The 7,572-nt window shown below is 35.6% G+C and overlaps 1 long non-coding RNA gene across 1 annotated transcript; it reads left to right on the top strand.

Moving 5' to 3' along the window:
* Positions 1 to 1,648: 1,648 nt before the first annotated feature.
* On the top strand, positions 1,649 to 3,916 carry LOC143414120 (uncharacterized). Its single transcript, XR_013094663.1, has 4 exons — positions 1,649 to 1,741; positions 1,909 to 2,085; positions 2,275 to 2,382; positions 2,501 to 3,916. It is a non-coding gene; the product is annotated as an uncharacterized LOC143414120 (long non-coding RNA).
* Positions 3,917 to 7,572: the final 3,656 nt, after the last annotated feature.

Raw genomic sequence — 7,572 nt, 5'->3', positions numbered from 1 at the left:
TACATAAATCTGTTCCCTCATGAATACAGCTCTGTGTTTGAGTCTCCACTGCATGTATCTAATCTCCAGCACAGCCTGAACTTTGGTACCACTTTACAATAAGGCTCCCCTTATAGATGCTAATAAATAGTTTATAGCTATATTATTAATTAATCTGTAAATGCTTTATAAACCATTATTAATGGTTTATTATGCATTAGTTAAGGGTGAGGAAGAGGAAAAAAACTGACCGGTTTCTTGCCAAATAGTGAGCCAAATGTGTTCACCTATATATTTCATCTAGAGTTGCTATATTAAACACTTCAGACTAAGTTACTATCCTGTAAGCACAATCAGCATTTGTAAACATATTTTTTATTATATAAAATTGTACTTCAGAAATGCATTATAAATATCCACAACTATCAATCGGAGCTTTGTTGTAAAGTGTAAAGCATAAAACCATTTATTAATGAATAATAAACATTTATAAATGCCAAATGGGAGCCTTATTGTAAAGTGTAAAGCATAACACCATTTATTAATCACTAATAAACATTTATAAATGCCAAATGGGAGCCTTATTGTAAAGTGTAAAGCATAACACCATTTATTAATCACTAATAAACATTTATAATTGCCAAAAGTGAGTCTTAAATGTATAATGTCACCATTTATAACACTTAGACCTAAATTACAATCAGTGCTTGAAATAACATTTAACTACTGTCAAAAATGGCAATGTATTGTAAGAGTAACACATGTAACATTAAATGTGTTTTTTAAAACACCAAACAGTCACCCACTCCAAAAAAAGTTCATGCCAGACTGGTTCAAACTGGAAATATTTTTTGTATGTCCTTAAATAAGCGTCCCAGTGGTCCACCAGGGTGTCGCGCTCCAGTTTCTGCTTAAGAAAAGTCAGTTTCTCTCGCTCCTTGTTAAGAAGGGCAGTTGCAGTAGGGGCAGGATTAGAAGAAGAATCTAAAGAACAAACAATTATTAAATTACAATACTAAAATAATTTATAATCTAAACTTGGGAAACTCAAATAAAATATTGATTAAAAACGGTTACAACTTGAATTTATAAAAAGCCACTTTGTAAAAATTATGTTATATACACATGTGGTGGTTCAGACATTTCTAAAACAAGGCAAATAATTCTTATGTGTACTGCCTTACCAGGGTGTTTAATATAAATTTAATGATGCACATAAACAAAACTAAAAATATACAATTAAGTGATATCAATCGTTTGGAATAACCAATAGTAATAGAGCTATTCACATGTTATGTGATGTTAGTTAGCCACTGTAGCTAGCAGCCAAACGGCTTGGTAGCTAGCTAGCTAGTATTATACTCACCTTCATGTCTAACTGCTGACGTCGTTGGCTTAGTGCAATCTAGATCATCCAGTCTCTGCTTTTTGTATCTCTTCGAACGTGTGCTAACTGTGTAAGTCGCAGACGCACACAAATTTTTATCTTCTGCTCCATCCATGGTGCAGCAACTTGAACGAGCGCCTTCAGTGTGTCTGTTCGTGCCCCTTTGGCTTGACCTTCCAGAGCGCTCCACTGCCTGTCGCGCTCTGAGAGGAGGGGCTTTCCTTAATAAAGTTAACTGTGATTGGATGGTTGTATAAGCTCCTCTGCGTTTAAATTAAATTTGTTTTCCCTCCCTTTGGCAGCAGAACATATTTTTTTTAGCGTGAATCCAGCGGGTTAGATCTACATAACAAAGTCGGAGATACATTATAACAGGTGAGACAATCCTCTTTTTTGCGTGGGAATATTTTTGATTATAGGGCTTGTTTTATATAGCATGTGAAGTTCTTTAACTCTGAACCGATTTGCACTAGACTCCCATAGAGTATTTTACGGTGTTTCGAGGTGATAATAAAATAAATTACTCATTTTTTTTCCACCAGAATGTCTTTGGGAATGAGATTGCGCACCAGAATAGAAGGAAAACAAACTAAATATAAGGCACTAAGGCTCATTAAATGGCTGCAGAAGAAACACCTGCTAAAAAAGAAGCTTAGATGTCCTGTTTGTCACCATAAGATGAAAATGATTTCCGTGGTGAAGAAAGACCAATATATGTGGTATGTATAATGCATGATAATGTAGTGCATGTAGTAAATATAACAAAATATTTCAGTTATCAATGCAAGAGGGAGCATTAACCTCTTTTCTTTATTATTTTCTTCATACTTAATTTTGTGCTTATCTTTTCAATTAATGCTCTTGTTTAAGGGTCCATTTCTTTACTTAACTCATTGATATGTTCTCAGGTGCTGCAAAAGAGCAAGTCATAGGAAAGTTTCCAGAACAATTAGAACTGGCTCCCTCTTTGAGAAATCAAAAACATCTCTTTTCAGTTGGATGAAGTTCATTTACAGGTATATGTAGATGTAGACATTACTAGCAATGCACCTTTCATAATTGAACACCAATAGGAGACTTGTGAAATAAAATTAGGGCCTCAGTAAGTAATAATTGCCTCAATTTCTATCACAGATTTTCACAAGGGCTCAGGCTCAGACAAATAGATATGATCGATGATGAAGTGGCTGGCAGCTCCAGAACACTAAGTAGCATGGCAAGACACATTCGACATGTTTGTATACGTGCAATTAAAAGACACAGAATAAACAATGGACACCGTCTTGGTGGTGACAGAGAATTTGTGGTTATAGATGAAAGCTGTCTCCGTCATCAGCAAAAGGTTGGTAAACTCTCAGACAGGTTTGTTAGAATCAATGCAGATCTGAATGTGTCCTCTAAACATGGAGACCTTTACCATAAGTAAAAAAAATTAGTAGAAGCTAGAGCAGGGCGATATGGCCAAAAATATTTATCACGATATATATTTGAAAATTTGCGATAACGATATAACTGACGATATAATTGATGCGAGACAAAATACAACTCCACAACATTACTAGCGCAAAAAGACAACCTTCCATTTATTTTCACTTAAACAAGAAGCTGGTTTTTATGTACATTAAAGCTTTATAAAAATGTAACAGTGCAAATGCAAATTCCTTGCTGAAAGTTTAACCCAAAGGCATTTCCAGTAGAAATGGGCTGACATATCCTGAGCATAACCATGTATAATATCCACTGAAGTTAAAAAGAGGTGCTTTGCAACATTAAACTGCAGTGTGCAGTACGCATTTTTCGGACCATAAGGTGCACGGGATTATAAGGCACATTAAGCGAAACAAAGCAGTCGATAAATCAAACTTTATTAAACTCATTCTTCTTGCTTCCTCCACTTCTGTACCATTGATTCATTAATGTTGAATTCTCTGGCAGCTGCTCTATTCCCATGTTGCAGTATATTAATGACTAACCTCGTATTGTGGATGGATTATCTCAGTTGTTCTCCTGACTGAAGTTTGGTCCGTTTACAGCATCCTGCCATGCGATTGCATTTGTTTCTAACCATGAAGAACCTTCACGTTAACTTTTATAAGTGGAAAAGTGTTAGTGTTCGTCCTCCAGCTTCACTGTTTATGTTATGCTAACATAGCTGTGTCGCTAGCGATCACGTAGCACATCATTATATACCAGCTAGCCCAACTTCAGTAACCCTACAAACGCCACTGCTGTTTAGTTTCCTGTCTTCATTTATGTTGGAAGTGATAGCAGAGCTGTACGTTTGAATTTTTTCAGAAATCTCTCAGTCAGAACGTGCTATATCATGCTTAGGTAACTAGCAAAACTAGCGAGCTAACTTCCGCTAGCTTCCTGCTAACTTCTAACTCCGTTAAATGTAATACATTTTGTTTTCATGGATGCCTGGAAGTTAAACTTCATAGTTACACCTGGTAAAGCAGCAATGCTGATCGTTTTATTAAAGATGAAAGAATTTAGACAGTTTTCAACTCTCAGTGATGCTGCAGTGTTGTTTGACCTGAAGTCAAATATACGGAGTTTAGGACCCAGATTACTCCCAGTTTTAAGAGCATCTTAGTCCGACAAATACGACAATAACAACGGCCGCTTGCATGTTCTGCAAAAAAATGTGCTTTGTTGTGTATCTGACGGACAAACACCAAACCAGTTCCACATCACGGAAGTTGCACCATTTTTACAAACCAATTCTGGTTCCTCAACAATCGGCCATGTGCGTATGAAAACAAAGGCACTGCGCATGCGCGTTTTACTCCCATTCTATTGCGATATTTCATTTTCCTATCGTTGCCTAACATTATACCGGTATTACCGTGAACGGTATAATATGGCCCAGCCCTAGTAGAAGCAACCATCTTTTTGAATGTTTCTTTGTAGATATTTAATTTTATTATTTTTAATTTTAATTCTGTTTAATTTTATTCTTTTTGTTTTCAGTATGCACGTGGACGCTTTGGAAATGCATGGAAAAGGAAGAAATGGGTATTTGGAATGATGGGAATTAAAGACAAAAGGCGAAGGCTCGTGTTAAAACTTGTTGAAAAACGATCAAGGCGCCACCTTGTTCCTCTGATCAGACAGCATGTTAAGTTGGGTAGTGCCATTATCAGTGATGAGTGGAGAGCCTACAAGAATGTTTTGACAAACATAGGGTACAGACATTACACTGTAAATCACAGCAGGTGGTTTGTAGATCCTCAATCTACACAGCATATCGAAAGGGCTTGGATGACCATCAAAGGACATGTCCGTAGACTAAGAGGAAATCGCACTGAGAAGTTGCTGGAAGAACACCTGATGGTTCTTGAGTGGTCATCTTGGCTTGGTTCGCGACACCCTGATGGACCACTGGGACGCTTATTTAAGGACATACAAAAAATATTTCCAGTTTGAACTGGCATGAACTTTTTTTGGAGTGGGTGACTGTTTGGTGTTTTAAAAAACACATTTAATGTTACATATGTTACTCTTACAATACATTGCCATTTTTGACAGTAGTTAAATGTTATTTCAAGCACTGATTGTAATTTAGGTCTAAGTGTTATAAATGGTGACATTATACATTTAAGACTCACTTTTGGCAATTATAAATGTTTATTAGTGATTAATAAATGGTGTCATGCTTTACACTTTACAATAAGGCTCCCATTTGGCATTTATAAATGTTTATTAGTCATAAATAAATGTTGACATGTTTTAAACTTTACGACAAAGCTATCTTTTGTCATTTATAATGTTTATTAGTGATTAATAAATGGTGTTATGCTTTACACTTTACAATAAGGCTCCCATTTGGCATTTATAAATGTTTATTAGTCCTTAATAAATGTTGACATGTTTTAAACTTTACGACAAAGCTATCGTTTGTCATTTATAATGTTTAGTAGTGATTAATAAATGGTGTCATGCTTTACACTTTACAATAAGGCTCCCATTTGGCATTTATAAATATTTTTTATTCATTAATAAATGGTTTTATGCTTTACACTTTACAATAAGGCTCCCATCTGGTATTTATAAATATTTATTATTCATTAATAAATGGTTTTATGCTTTACACTTTACAACAAAGCTCCGATTGATAGTTGTGGATATTTATAATGCATTTCTGAAGTACAATTTTATATGATAAAAAATATGTTTACAAATGCTGATTGTGCTTACAGGATAGTAACTTAGTCTGAAATGTTTAATATAGCAACTCTAGATGAAATATATAGGTGAACACATTTGGCTCACTATTTGGCAAGAAACCGGTCAGTTTTTTTCCTCTTTCTCACCCTTAACTAATGCATAATAAACCATTAATAATGGTTTATAAAGCATTTACAGATTAATTAATAATATAGCTATAAACTATTTATTAGCATCTATAAGGGGAGCCTTATTGTAAAGTGGTACCTGAACTTTTACTCTCATTTTCCCAGCCAGACAAAGTTGTCCGCTCTGCCAAAGCACATAACCACACATCACATTTACATATTATGTCAGACTGGCTGTCTGGTAATGCAAAAAAACTCAAAAATAAAACTCAATCTGAATGATGAAATTGCCCTCAAAACAACTGAGCACACTTCAGCAGCACATAAACTATTTGACTACAACAGTCTCTGTGACTTGAACAGCATTTTTTCCCCAGGTGAGGTGGAGAAGCAGACACGTTTCAAATGGTTTCAACTTTGAAATATTTTAAGAATATTATTAATTCATGAACATGAATTCAAACATGAATTTGGAATGGTTGGAAGGTAGATGTGCTCTTAACAGTTGGTAGACAGATTTGCAACCTTATCATTGATAGATTGCAGATAGATTTTATGTGTCCACTTTGTCATAATATTTAAGCAAATGTATATTACCCTCAAAAGAACACCTGCATGTTTCAGATGGAAAGGTGTACAATATGAATATGTGGAATGAATCCAGGTAAACAGTCTTTGTGGAATGTTAAAAAAATAGCTTAGATTTGGTGCAATCAGTCAGCTATTTCATGACGATGAATGCATGAGATTTTTTCAAGATGCTAAACATGAACACATGTAACAAATTAGAGGAAACAGACTGTTCTAAAGTCTCTAATATGCACAGTAAATTTGTTATGAGGAAAAGAACCCAATACAGGTTACAGGTTCAGATGACCTGCCGCTTAACAAGAGAGCATGTGCTTTTATTTCATGGTGAGAGGTGAAATCTGAAGTGAAAACAGTGGAAAAACACTAGTGAAAGGATGGCAATAGACAGTGAGGGGTTTTGCTAATATTTAAAACAAGCTTAAGTTTGTTCAAGAATGAGAAACGGCTGTATTTTTTAAGGGTGACAACCTCAATGGCAGACACTGTTAAACACTTCTTCATTGGAAACATTAATGCATGTACAAGTGAAGAATAGTAATACAGCAGGAAGGTGGGATTTTAAATGATACTGCTAGTCAAATCAGACCCTGCTCCCACCTACTGTCTTTTTTTCTGCTTAAAGCACTTCATCAGACAATTGATATAAGCGCAACATTTGAAGAACGCAATCCTCTGCTAAACTGAAATAATTTCAATGCTGAGTGGCTGCACTTTGAATTCCGAAGCAGAGTTATTGCTTAGGTCTGTCATCACTGTGTCCTTCCCATTGTAAAGAGGGAGGGAGGTGCTAGTCATACAAAGACAAAATCTTAAGAAGTGACTATAGAGACCAGGACACACACACACACACACACACACACACACACACACACACACACACACACACACACGTATGGCCATTATTTTCCTTTTTTCCGCTGTACTAAGAAGATACATTTGCATGACTTTGTCTCTTGAACAAAGTTATATTTTCAGCACAGTTTTTTAGCATTTTAAAAAATGGTATACAATTTAAGAAAACGTGTGTTTAGTTGAACTCTGATTCTCACAATGGTGTGCTGAAAGATGCGCATCACTGAGTATTTACCATTCCCTGAAGTTACGCTAAATTAAATGATACAAGAAAGTCCTGCTTACTGATTCTGATACCTTGTTACACGAGCAGAGATTCTCCAGGAGTACAGAGGTGAAGTGGCAGTCTTTGAATGAGAAGCACACACTTAATGAGCACTTTTTCAAACACCTGCTTATACTTGCAATTACCCAGCCAGTCATTTAACAGGAGAGCCTAATGTATGCACACGATCCTGCGATTAC

This window comes from Maylandia zebra, linkage group LG19 (genome assembly GCF_041146795.1).
Source record: "Maylandia zebra isolate NMK-2024a linkage group LG19, Mzebra_GT3a, whole genome shotgun sequence".
NCBI lineage: Eukaryota > Metazoa > Chordata > Actinopteri > Cichliformes > Cichlidae > Maylandia > Maylandia zebra.
Note: the sequence above shows the minus strand (reverse complement) of the source record. Positions and strands in the feature narration are given on the sequence as shown.